The sequence below is a fragment of the Marmota flaviventris genome, chromosome 12, assembly GCF_047511675.1.
Source record: "Marmota flaviventris isolate mMarFla1 chromosome 12, mMarFla1.hap1, whole genome shotgun sequence".
NCBI classification, from domain to species: Eukaryota; Metazoa; Chordata; class Mammalia; order Rodentia; family Sciuridae; genus Marmota; species Marmota flaviventris.
The window spans coordinates 34,080,039-34,094,223 of record NC_092509.1 but is presented as its reverse complement, the minus strand read 5'-3'; the positions used below and the strand labels follow the sequence as shown (position 1 = coordinate 34,094,223).

Here is a 14,185-nt window from a genome sequence, read left to right as displayed (position 1 = left end):
TATGAAGAGTTCAGTATCCCTTTTCTCAGAAGCTTTTAAAGAAACAAGCTATCTCGCCTGTTACAGATCTAAAGGAAAATAGAAACCATACATTTTGGGTCCTATTCTACCAAAGATGTTAACCAGCTGTTTTCCTGATCCTAGGAGGAAATCAGCATATCCTGGAGGCTCTTGGAATTGACTTAAAGCATTTGATGTATAAATACTAATTGTGTGTTGGCTGGTTTTATGATACAATATGCTGGGCCTGCTCTCAAAATACTTTCAAACTATTTAGAAAAAATGGGGGGTTTTCATTAGAGAACATTAGATATGAAAGATGATGGTATGCGCTATTGCCATTTTGCATAGTGTGTGTTATTTATATGTGTGTATGTAAATACACACACTCCCACTCATACACACACTAAAACAGAACACCTGTTGAATCAGTGCTTTCTTTATGTACAGAAAGTAGATGTAGTACCAGTGCCAGGAACAAACAGGTAGAAGGACCAAGAACTATATTAGGGACCAGAGCCAAGCCCCTCACAGAAAGCTTCCAGTTTGGAAGGCTGAAACTAAGGATCTTAGAGGGATAAAGGGGAACCAGTGGATAAAGTCAGTGTGAGTAGGTCACTTCTCTCATCCCCAAGACTGGGTTGGTTTCCTATGTTCCCTGTATGAACAGCTTTCACTCCAGCATCTTCAAGGGAACATTCCTTTTCCAATGCTAAATCATATCAGCAATACTAGAGTAAAGCAATCTTCTCTTGCAGAGTTTCAAATATGTTAGAGTTCAACTCTAATTCATTAGATCATATGCAGAAAAGTTGCTTGGAATTTTATTGTTGACTGAGAAATTATAAGCCTTTTAAAATACAAAGTTAAAGTGACCTTTGCCCCTTCTAATAGCAAATGAATTTAATAGTTGCTTTAAAGTCCTATTTGTGTCTCTTCTATCTGCAGAATAAAGTGTGGTCTCCTTCAAGGTCTTGACAATCCAGATCTTATCTATCATTTAAATTTTTATCCCATGACTCTCTACCTGGACTTGGAACTAATGACATATGTTAATCTTAGCACTTTTCCATATACAGCCCAAATGCTCCATGCCACAAAGACATTTTGCTCATTCTATTTTCTCTACCAATAAATCCCTCCCCTTTTATCTCACTTTTGAATTCAGGAACCAAACAACTTTTGATACCATACGTTTCCTTAGACTATCTTCTATCTGGGTAGCTGGACAAGATCTCTCTTCCAACTCTGAAACTCTATCCTTAGCAATACACCAGAACTGTTCTCTGACATTTACCTTCCTGTTTTGCATTAGAGCTAAATCTGTGCATAATTCATTCCACCCTATAAGACTGATAAATTCCTTCAGATCTGGATTATGTAAGTCAAATTTCTTTCTTAAAACAGTATGGTATTCTACCAATATTTCCTGGAAAAAAATACATAAAGAAATATCCAATTGCATTTTAAACTTCCATTAAAATTTTATATAAGATATATTCCAGACATGACATTCTTATTTAATATTATAGGTATTGGGAAATTATCAGGCATTACACTTATTTGGAAAGATGTTATTAAGTTTGGTTAATGGCTCCATTTTCACAGAAGAAAGTGGACATCTTACTTGAGATTCTGAATGCTTTCCTCAAAGAGCAGATAATGACAAGCTGAAAGTCTCAGTGCCCAGCCAGACATTGGCCTGCTGCTGCTGTGAGCCCTCATACATGGTTCAGCCTTTTAATATGAAGTGCATTTTATTTTATGGTGCTGTGAAAAAGAGTATGCTATGAAATAACTGATGAGAATTGTATTAGCAGCAAATTGTACAGTGCAGAGAACGTAGTTAAAGCGTTTACAGCAATCTTTGTATGACTACAAAATGACACTCTAAAATAGCAGGGGTATTTTTCCTTTGCATTGGCCTCTTCTTTTGACAGGAGTGGGTCCCAGAGATTGAACTCAAGGGCACTCGACCACTGAGCCACATCCCCAGCCCTACTTTGTATTTTGTTTAGAGACAGGGTCTCACTAAGTTGCTTAATACCTTGCTTTTGCTGAAGCTGGCATTGAACTCGCAATCCTCCTGCCTCAGCTTCCCGAGCAGCTGGGATTACAGGTGTGTTCCACCCACCAGGTTTGCATTGGCCCTTTTGAATTAATCTCAATGTGTAGGTAGCATGCACATATAAATATACAAACGTTGATTCATTACATGTAAGATGCACCACATACTTCATATGTAGAATATTAGAGAGAGGGGGAATTGTAGACATAATTTAGTCCTATACCCTTATAACACAGAGAAAACCTGAGGCTCGGAGGGGTGGAATGACTTATCCAAGTTCAAATAGCCTTAGTTCTCAGAGTCATTATCATCTTTCCCCATGTAAGTGACACAGAATCATTCTGCAGGCTTCCCACTGCCAGAGTCTGCTAACATCATTACCTTCACATCCTGGCTATAGTCTGGCAGCTCAAGTGGCTGGTCGGCAAAGGATTTCTGGAAGGTGATAATGATAACTTCACCATTATTAAAATGAACCAACTGTTTGCAAAATCCAAACATAGACTCATGATGACTGCATGGTCAATTCTTTTTTCAAGTGACATTTTTTAATTTTATTATGAACTCTTTGTACACATGATTGCAATGGCTGTAAAACATTCCAATCAACTTTCATTCAGTAGCTTATATTGATTGCCTCTTTGGCTGGCAAATGGTAATTTAGAAAGCAGAAGGGCCTCACATGTTCCTAGAAGTCAAAAATAACTTTTTTTCACCCTAATTTAAAACTGTGTATTAGTTTTCTATTGATACTATAACAAATTGCCACAAACCTAGCAGCTTGAAATGAAACGTTTTACAATGCTAGAAGTCAGAAGTCTAAATTCAGGCTCACTAAGTCAAGGTATTGGCAGGGTCAGCTCCGTCTTCAAGGAAGCTGTTATCTTGCTTATCTTTCCATTTTGGGCTTCTAGAGACTGCCTTGTGTTCCTTGGCTCATGGCCTCTCCTTTGATCATTCCAAAATCTGTTTCTGCCATCACATTGACTGCTAACTCGGAACCTCCTGCCTTCTTCTTATAAGACACCTGGTGATTACAATGGATCCATCTGAAAAACCCAGGATAATTTCCCCATCTCAAGGGGATGGGTTTGGAGATTAGGACACGGATAGTATCTTTTGAGACCATTTTTTTCTGTTGAACACAGACTGCATCAAATATAAGATACATCATGCAGTACCAATTAAACTGTGGCACATCCTTGTCTGTAAGGTATGCCCTAATTTTAGTGACATCAAAAATATGACCCCATATGTATCTTGTATATTTCACAGTGAAATACAGACTGCAATAAACACCTGTATAAATTAATTCCTGTGTCAGATACTGCGTATTCTGTGATGAAAGTTAATGCCTCTGCCCTTGTAAATGTACCAGAGCTCACAAAATCAATGTTACAGAGCCTCTTTCTCAAATGGGCTCTTCCCCATGATAATGAGCTGCATTGTAAACATATTAATGATAACAGCTAATTCATTAATTCATTAAATTCACTAATAGTTTTGATTTACACTTCTCCTTTTATTTAATCCTGATGAAGACCCTATGAGGTATTAGCATTATTTCGATATCATAGACGTGAAGACTGAGGCATTCAGTCACTAGTGGAGTGAGTATTTGAGTCCAGCCTCTCCAACTCCAGAGACCACACCCTTAACCAGTAGGCTGCCCTGTCTGTTTGTTAGGATAATTTTTTATAAATTATAAGTAGAAGTGTAGGATGATGTATATCTAAGGACATATATTATTTCCTTAGAACAGATCCCCCCAAATAGAAACAAAGGAAAAGAACAGTTAGAAGGCATTTAATAAATATTGCCAAAATCATTACCCAAAGGTATACACTCATTCATATAGCTATTGTTAAGAGTCAAGTGATGACAATACTGACAGTGGCTGTTACCTATGTATTTTATTCTTGCAGAAAATATATACTGATTATTATTCATTTTGTGAATACTGACACTCTTCTTCATATAAAATGTTTATTTTGGGTCTTGGCTTTTAAACTTCTTGTTTGTAGGAAGGAAACGAGATAATAAAGCAAATCATTTCCCCCTATAAACTGTATAATTAAGCAAGTGAATTGACTGTTTACATCTCTTGTGTCTTCATGTATAGGGTCAGGATAAGAGTGCCATCCTCCTCAAATATCCAGTGGCTATCCAATCTGACAGAATAGTCTATTTCTCACTAACTTATCTTCTATAATCCTCCACCCTCCTCCTCTAATCTTAGACTGAACATTTTTGCTGACTTTTTTACTGAATAGCTTGCATTTTTTGTTATCCATCTGGCTTTTCCCAGTTACTTTCAAAAGGGTGTCTGATTTTGACCAAAATCCATCATATTATACATGTCTTAAAATCTTTTTTAAAATGCTTAGTTATTATCTTGAAACAAACTGACAGAATAAATATTCAAATAAACTAGTATTCTTTTGTTTTTAGTAGATTTTGATAAAACTAGTGTCTCTTTGGAGAATTCTTTGTGCCTTAAGTTCTACATTAAAGCTAATGATTACTGAACTTTCCTAGGCATGAATTCTATGATTTATTATAAACTTCATTGTTGCATGAATATAGGCCACAGAGACCAGTGTTTGCACTGTTTAATGTCTGGAAAGACATGTATATAAAATACATACTGAGTTTGGTTTAGATATGAGGTGTCCCCAAAAGGTGAAATGATTAGATTATGAGAAGTAGAACCTGGTCATGGATTAATCCACTGATATGGATTGATGGTGATAATTGTAGGCAGGTAGGCTATGGCTGGAAGAAGTAGATTGCTAGGGGTTTGCCTTTGGGGTTTACATTTATTCTCTAGTGAACTGAGCTCTCTCTTTGCTTTCTGGCTACCATGTCCTGAGCAGCTTTCCTCTGCCACACTCTTCTGCCATGATGTTCTGTCTCACATTGGGTCCAAAGCTATGGAGTCATCTGACCAAGGACTGAACCTCTGAAACCATGACTCAAAATAAACTTTTTATCCTCTAAGTTGTTGTCACGTGTTCTGGTCACAGTGATGAAAAGCTAACAAAAACACACTGGATTTTAAAGTTAGAGTACAAAATAAAATAGAATGTAAATTATTTCAGTGATAATTTATATATAATTAAATGTCAAAATGATAATTTCTTGGTTATATTGGTTTAAATACATTATTGAATTTAATTTCAATTATTTTTACTTTTTAATGTGACTACTGGACATTTTTTTAAAAATTATCTACATGGCTCATACGATGTATTTCTTGCAGGATGCTGATTTAAAGAAACTACTGAGAAAGGGGAATTAGAAAGGCATTTTGATTCTTTGCTCTTTTTTAAGTAAGAAATCAACTGATTTTCAGCAAGGTAAAAGGGAAGTAATTAGAAACTTGAAGAGGGAGAAGGCTACCAAAGCCAACTGGCATATTGACTATTCACTCGTTCATCTATTTTAATATTTGTTCAGCTCCTATTAGATATCAGACATCTAAGATACAATAGTAAGCAAACCAAACAAAAGCCAATCCTTGCCCTCATGAACTCATGGAGCTTACATTCCAATAAGTAAAAATAGATGAGGAGCATATTTTAAGTTAGGTTTGGATTTCACATTGGATCTTTAGTTTTTAAAAAAAAAAAAGTTTGATAAAATGTTACTTTTTTTTAAGTACTAAGATATGTATCTACCAGGTGTAGTAGTACATGCTTGTAATCTCAGCGGCTTGGGAAGCTAAGGCATGATCACAAGTTCGAGGCCACCCTCAGCAACTTAGAGAGACACTGTTTCAAAATAAAAATAAAATAAAAGGATGGGGGAATGAAGCTGAGGGATACAGCACCCCAGGGTTCAACCCCCATTAACAAAATCAAACTAACTAAAAAAGATATGTATTGACCAAATAACTGGGGATATCAAAGTTTGTAATGATCTTTATGTCTCCACTTGCAATTTGATAATAAGTAGGATTATTATTATCATCACTTTATCATGAAGACTTTTATAGACCTCTGGAGATAGATATATATATATATATATATATATATATATATATATATATATATATATATATATATATAGAGAGAGAGAGAGAGAGAGAGAGAGAGAGATAGATATTAGTTTTTTATAATAAATGACAGCAGAATGCATTACAATTCTTATTACACGTATACAGTACGATTTTTCATATCACTGGTGGTATATGTTCACACCAATTCATGTCTTCATACATGTACTTTGAATAATGATGTCCATCACATTCCACCATCCTTGCTAATCCCCTGCACCCTCCCTTTCCTTCCCACCCATCTGCCCTATCTAGAATTCATCTATTCCTCCCATGCTCCCCCTCCATACCCCACTATGAGTCAGCCTACTTATATCAGAGAAAACATTTGGCATTTGATTTTTGGGATTGGCTAACTTCACTTAGCATTATCTTCTCCAATGCCATCCATTTACCTGCAAATGCCATGATTATATTCTCTTTTATTGATGAGTAATATTCCATTGTGTATATATGCCACATTTTTTTTATCCACTCATCCACTGAAGAGCATCTAGGTTGGTTCCACAGTTTACCTATTGTGAATTGTGCTGCTATAAACATTGATGTGGTTGGTCCCTGTAGTATGCTATTTTTAAGTCTTTTGGGTATAAACCAAGGAGAGGGATAGCTGGGTCAAATGGTGGTTCCATTCCCAGCTTTCCAAGCAATCTCCATACTGCTTTCCATATTGGCTGTACCAATTTGCAGTCCCACCAGCAAATTAAGTAAAATAAATAAGTTAAAATATTACTCTCATAAGCAATTAGTTTCCCTGAAGAGGTAAATAGTCTCCACATTCTTAAATTGTGCATACTGGTTTGAATTAGAAGTTACAAGGTGTTTTTTATAATAAAACCTGGAAGTAAATGTCAAAATACCAGTTATTTTTCATATCATGGTTTAAAGTTCTCATCCTTTCTGGTGAAAGTGCTCAGTATTCTCTATCAGCAAAATTATATGATGTCAAAGAAAAAATAACCTCAGCATACATGCAAACTAGTGAGTCTGTAACTTTTCCAAATTAAATTGTATGAATTCCCCAAGTATCCACCACAAGTACTTATTCCTGAGAGTTTGTGTTTTATCTTAAAAACTTGGAAAAATTTTTGCATTTTACTCTATAATATATACTGTATACAATAGAGTATATAATGTATAATGTTTGATGTAAAAAAATGATAGTATACAATCTTCAACCAATATTAACATTCTAAAGGGTTATTCTCTTTCAGGGAGAGATGAGGGTAAGTACTGGGGATTGATTGGGGGCATTCGACCACTGAGCCACATCCCCAGCCCTATTTTGTGTTTTATTTAGAGGCAGGGTCCCACTGAGTTGCTTAGCACCTTGCTTTTGCCAAGGCTGACTTTGAACTGAAGATCCTCCTGTCTCAGCCTCCCAAGCCACTGAAATTCGTATCTCTTTAATTTGTATATCCTTGGCACCCCAGTTGTATAGTTCTAGTTATTATAAAATCCAAATAAAATCAGCAGAGACCTCAGTTCCTAAGTGGGAAGTATCTTTTCACACATTTGTTGGAGCCCAGTCCAACATAGAAATGGAGACGTAGGATGGTATAACAATATACTTGGGTCATAAGACACCTGCTACAGAGCCAGGGCTTCAGCTCAGGACCCCTCATCCTAGTCTGGCAGAATCATAGCAAGAGCCCTTTGATCTGTCTACCAATCACAAGGGTTCCCTGTCCCAAGGAATATTTGTGGATAACAAGGACTCTTGGAGAATGTGTTACAAGAAATTCAGGCAGCTGTGGCCCTCAACTTTTCCTGGCAATCCCTAGTGCCACCAGTAAAGAAGCCAGAGAAAGGAGCCAGGCAAAGATTCAGAGGCTGCTGCTTGGATGGAAAAAAAACGTGTTTACTAAAAGTTTAACATCTTGCTGTGCAGCTGCTAGCTGAATAACACGTGGGAGTCTGGAAGACATGATCCCTTGACTAACCTGTATGGGAAATAGAGAAATAGTTTCGTAGATCCACAAATCTTTTTTTTTTTTTTTTCTTGAAGTCACACATTTTTTTTTTTTTTTTTTTTTTTTTTTGTAACTGAATTTAGCCTTTAAGGTACTTCTTAGACTTATTTCAGCATTTGAGAAAACTCAAGGGAAAAAAATGATTCACTGAAACAAAATATTTCTTATTTCTATTCTTAGTGGAGGCAGAAGATGGTAATCATTTTTGATGAACTGCCAAAGGGAAGGAAAGATTAGGCAAAACCTAACTGAAACGGTTTACCGGCTCAGTAAAAAGCTCTATGGTTTGATGATAGCTCTCCGGACTGTAGCAAAATATAAGGGGAAATGGGAAAAACTGGGTCACTTTTAAAAGAGATATTATTTTAAATGTCTATGACTTAATTTCCTCATTTTCTGTCCTAAGATGCTAGAGTTTTATTTGTGTACAGTCACTGGATATTTATGAGACATCAGTTCAAGTTCTTAGTGATTGCCTTTCATATATTCATAATCACCAAAATAAGTTTCTTTCATAGATACCATCTTATTTTATTCTCCTGGTCAACATATTTTCATTTAAATTCCTAAAACTAAAATAGTGTTTCCAATTTAGTGAAATATTGTCTTCCCTTTATTAAGAAGGATTATTAAAAGTATTGAATAAAATATGCTTCACCGAGCTCTCTGCTCTAATTCCTTCTTAATTACTGTTCCCTAACTGATTATTTTTAATGGTACATAAAACCTTGAAAATAGACAGATAGTGTTCATAGGGAATGTCTTAATTGGAAGGAATCAAATGAATAAATAAATGAAAGCCGGTAAAGCTGCAGTTCACTTGGGCATTTATAAGCTTGAATTATGTCATTTTAAGTACACAATATGTGTTTTAGGTATTCTGATCCTTTTCTTCTGTTACCACTTGAAAAGAAGATTACTGTACTTAGAGTACCAACTGTTGAATAATTTCTTCCTCATGACTTTAGTAACTGTTCTCTGGTAAAATAAATACTCGAATCTTTCTATTGGAGGATGCAGATCATAGAAATTTTAATTTTGGCAATAATCATTGTCTCACATAATAATAAATTTATTCCTTTATACAAATTTCTCACTAATTCCATGTAGTTTAATTATTTTCTCTGGTAGCAATAAAAAAATAACTAAATATGTTGAAAATTATGACACACTTGGGTTACATTTATAAGAAAATTAAAGATTTGTGTCAGAATTAAAAAATACTCAGAATTTAGGGAACAGAAATATGAAAGAATTTACTATAAATAATAGGAGTAATTGTGCCTTTGTAATTCTATGAGAAATGATTAAGCAAATGTATTTTCAATGTGCAAATGGATCGAGATTATTTTGCTCTATTTCATCTGATTATCAATCTAGAAAAATTCCCTTAGTGTATAACAAAATAATTTTCAATTCAAAATTAATTTTTCTTCTATGGCTTAATAAGTGAATATGTATCAGAATCATGAGTTCTATGTCTGTTTTCTCTACCTTGGCTAATTATTGTATTTATATTATAATTAACAAGATAATTAAAATTATTACAGATGAGATAAGTTTTGAATAGATGAAAAATCTTTCATGTATTTTTAAAAGTTAGTTTTAGACATCAAGTCTGAGCAAAGTATTATGCTTGGCACAGACTTTGAAGGAGAAATGATATTTGCTTTGTGAAAAAGAAAATAAATTTGTTGTAATTATTTAAAATCATAGTACAACTTGAAGTCCTAGGATTTTAGTCAGAGTTAATCCTCTCTTTTCTTGTTTTATATTTGACTTTATGTCACATCTTTTTTTCCTATTTTTTTATTTTGGTGTTGACCTTGGAATATCTGACTGTGGCTCAGTAGCTTTGTAACTAGACTTGCATCTTGAATATATCAAAGTTTAATATGGAGAAAATTTGATGTACCATGAGAATAGGTAAAAAAAAATGTTGAATTTAATTGAGAAGTAATTTCAAAGTCTATCATTCATAGTATGTGCATTACATGTTTCATGATGAGCAGAATGGCTGCATCAAAAGTGGTAGGGTCCATTCTGCACTCTATTCTTGTAGAAGAACATAACCTCAAATGTGTTCAGAGGGGAGAGATTAAGAATGTTAAAAACTTGAAAAACAGTACCAGGAACAAATGAAGGAAAGGAGAAAGTTGAGCAGAGATAAGCACAGAATGCGAAGCATAGTAGCTCCGCACCACTGTTAGTGGGCTGTCCTAAACACCAGGCAGCTGACCTATTATGAATACATCTGTGTGATAGACTCCAGGATCTTTGAGGAGAAGCTGTGCAGATAATGAACTTGGATTCATTATGAAGACTTTCTATGGGCTAAGGGTGTTATAAGGTGGTGAGTAACTTTTCTAGAATGCACAAGGCTGTGAGTTTTATCCCCAACACTGCAAAGAAGAGACTGCTAGTCAGAGGTACCCAGAGATGCTTCCAAATGGCATCAGCAGAAGTACTTAATTAGTTCAGAAGACCCCTTCCGTAGGGCCTCATTGAGGGTATTTAAACATTATAAAATTGTTTAAACTAGAATGAATTTAGGGTTCATCTCTCCCTATGGATCTATAATATCCTTATTCCCCTCTTGCCCAAGAACTGTTTATATCTCAAAAAGATCCAAAAATGGCAAAGTAAAGCAGAAGGTATGCTTATGCATGCTTGTATAATGTGATGACATCTTATTTTTTAAGGAACCCAAAGAGAAAAAAGTAAAACCTACACACATAAGGAAGGCTGTAACTCTCCTTGCCAAAAACCAAAATAATGTATGAAGTATTAATTGGGGGAAAAGGCCACCACCTTTTCCTCTTTTATGGAAATTGGTAGTGCTGGATAATGCCTTAGGTTTTATTTTCATATCACTGCAGGGTAAGAAGACTTAAGTAGGCCTTTAGTGAAATCTCTTCATATAAATCAAAGATCTTATCATTAAGATACTAAGTGCTATAAAGTGCCTTATGCAAATGCTTTGCAATGGGCTTGCTTGTAACAGGAGAAGAAAACAGAACCAGAGATACAGAGTGCTATTCTTTGCTCTCTTCCATAATCTTCTCTACAAATTTCTTAAATTTGACTTTAGAAACAGATGGGTGGGTGTATATGCTTTCTTTAAAGAGGTAGGAATCACATGCTTGGTGTTTTCTACTTACAAATAAGACACTTTTTGAGTTTTTTTTCCACTTCCATCTTTTTCTTCCTTTCTCTAAGATGGACTACTATGAAGTTTTTGGCTATTCTGAGGTTGACTAGTCTGAGATCATCCTGACATGTGAAATCTGGCCATTTAGAACTACTTCTGCTACTCTGTTTACTTGCCTCTCATACTCTGCCAAGCAGCCTTTGGGACTTCTTAAATATTTGCATTCAACATTCTTTTATCAAAAAAAAATTGGAGGGGGCGGGGGGGATATCAGAGATTAAATGTAAGGGGGCTTAACCACTGAGCCAGATCCCCAATTCCTCTTTTCTTTTCTTTCAATGTTTTTATTTTTAGACAGGTTCTTACTAAGTTGCTTAGGACCTCTCTAAGTTTCTGAGTTTGGCTGTGAACTGTGAATCTCCTGCCTCATCCTCCCCAGCCACTGGGATTACAGGCATGCTCCAAAGTGACGGGCTTTTTTTTTTTTTTAATTTAAACTAACATTTCTCCCATTCCTAATTTATTAGAATTTGTGCTCATTAGTACTTTCATGGTATAATCACTGCTAGTGAAGGAAGTGCTTCTCACTCATTCTCTTAAGTATAGCAAATACAGATTTCAATTAAGTTGAAACTCCATGTGCTGATAAATGATGCTATTGATTTGCATCCAAGACGTTCACAAATTTGTTTCCCTGACATAGAAAGGGTAGCAATCACCAATCTTGATCAGGAGGAGCTAAGGGGATGCTGCAACTACTTAGCTTTTCTCCATAATTCTCTACTTAATGTATCATTATCTCTTATTGGTCTCCAAGATAAATAAATATAAACACACACACACACACACACACACACACACACATCATTTATTAATGGATCTTCACCACATAGTAAAATAGTTGCCTAGTTTTTCCTTTTAAAAGCAAAAGTGAGTAGAAAATAAGATATTCCAACATTATCAGTAACATTTTCACTCAAATTTGGTGAAAGATTTTATAGTGATAAATGATATGATTTAATAGTAAATGCAAAATGAGTCCTTTAAATGTCAGCAAGAAGTTCTAATAAAAGATTATGGGAAGTTGTTAAGTGGTGGTAGATTATATATATATATTTTATCTTTGAAAGATCTCCATAAAAACAGAACAACTAGATATGAAAATCATAAACCTGTGAGCAGCATTTACAACAGAACTAGCTGACAACTTAGGGCCCAAATACAAATTTTTATCTGTACTTATGGCAGATGAAAATAAGCCTCCCAGAGCTCCAGGACCCAAGTGTTGTCACCATCGTGTGAGAGGAAGCAAAGGAAGCCACACATGTCCAGAGATCCTGAAAACAGGACAACCACAAAAGAGCCATTGGGCATTGGTTGGAAACAGCAATCCCATGTGAGGACAGCAGCAGGAAGTGGGAGGGGAGAGTGACAGCTCAGTTGCAGGTGAGAGCAAGGGACCTGGGTAGCATTTCTGAAGGACCTGGAGGAGCATGCCCAGGGAATTCTCAAAACTGACCTATCAGGACCAACTTCATGACAGTGCCCACACGAGGAGAAAGTCCTGGAAGTGCAATAAAAGATAAATAGAAAACAGGGGCAATAAAGATTTTTAAAAGAAGGATTCTATAAAGCTGGGGATGGGAACAGAGGAAATATCAGGAAATGAAGGATTGCATTTGTGTGTGTGTGGTAGCTATCTTTCACTCTGTACATACTGTGCATCAGGCACTATTTTTAAAAATGGGATATATTTAAAATGTACAAGATATTTTGTAATATGTAGACATAGAGAAATAACTACCATGGTTGGTAGTGATTTCAAATGATACTAACAATGTATCCTATGCATCCATGTCCAGTTACTTTCTGTATGATAAAATCACTTACAATCTAGTCTCCTAGCAAATTTTCAGTATACAATCAATTTTATTAACTTTAGTCCTCATTCTGTACATTAACTCTATACATGGTTCATCCTACATAACTTCAATTTTGTATCCTTTGACCTATTCACCCTAGTTCCTTCACCCTATAACTTTACCCCTACTAACCACTGTCCTTCTCTGTTTCTGTACATTCTTTTTATTTCACATGTAAGTGAAATCAGGCAACATTTTCCTTTCTGCTTCTAGCCTGTGTCACATAGCATAGTGCCCTCTAGTTCATCTATGTTGTCACAAAACAGCAGTAACTTTTTCTTTTTTGAAGACTTCAGCATTTCAGTGTGTGTGTATACATATACGTATAATATATATGCATATGTGTGTATATATACACACACACATTTTCATTACCCTTCATTTGTCAATTAATATTTTGGTTATTTCCATATCTTGGCTCTTGTGGATTATCTAAAAGCACTATTTTAAACAGTAGTTGTTAGTTTCCATTGAAAATGATATAAATACCAAGAGATTCATTTACATACCATTTCTACTCTCTTTTCTTGAACAATTCTTGGTGAGTTATCCAAATGATAAGGGGAAAGAAATAAGAACAAATGATCTCAATAATTCACAGACTTTATCAACCACTGCATATTATACTATTGGTTATACAATAAAATCAGTTGTTTTATAGGTTCTGATTGATATATCTCGGGTGCTGTGCTTTTCTATTTCTTTTTTTCAATTTTAATCTGTTGCAAATGGCCTTACTTTCATAACTGTAACCTGGCTTACACAATACCATTAAAGTTGTGATTGGCACGTCTTTATTCACAATGTGAATAGATTATACCCTCAATGAAGCTTTTGTGGAAATTAAATGAATCTTTGTAAAGACAGTGATGAGCATCAGTGGACGTGTGAAGTAAGGAGTGCTGACGGTGGCTATTAGTAGCAACATTGCATCTGTCAATACCTCTGCAAGTGATTTACATCACATATTCCTTAACATCCAAAAATAATAATGCTATATTATTTTTCCTGTCA

The 14,185-nt window shown here is 35.2% G+C and overlaps 1 protein-coding gene across 1 annotated transcript in view; it reads left to right on the top strand.

The window, feature by feature from the left end:
• The window catches only part of Plxdc2 (plexin domain containing 2), a 431,569-nt gene that overhangs the window by 404,541 nt on the left and 12,843 nt on the right, over positions 1-14,185 (top strand). The window lies entirely within an intron of this gene.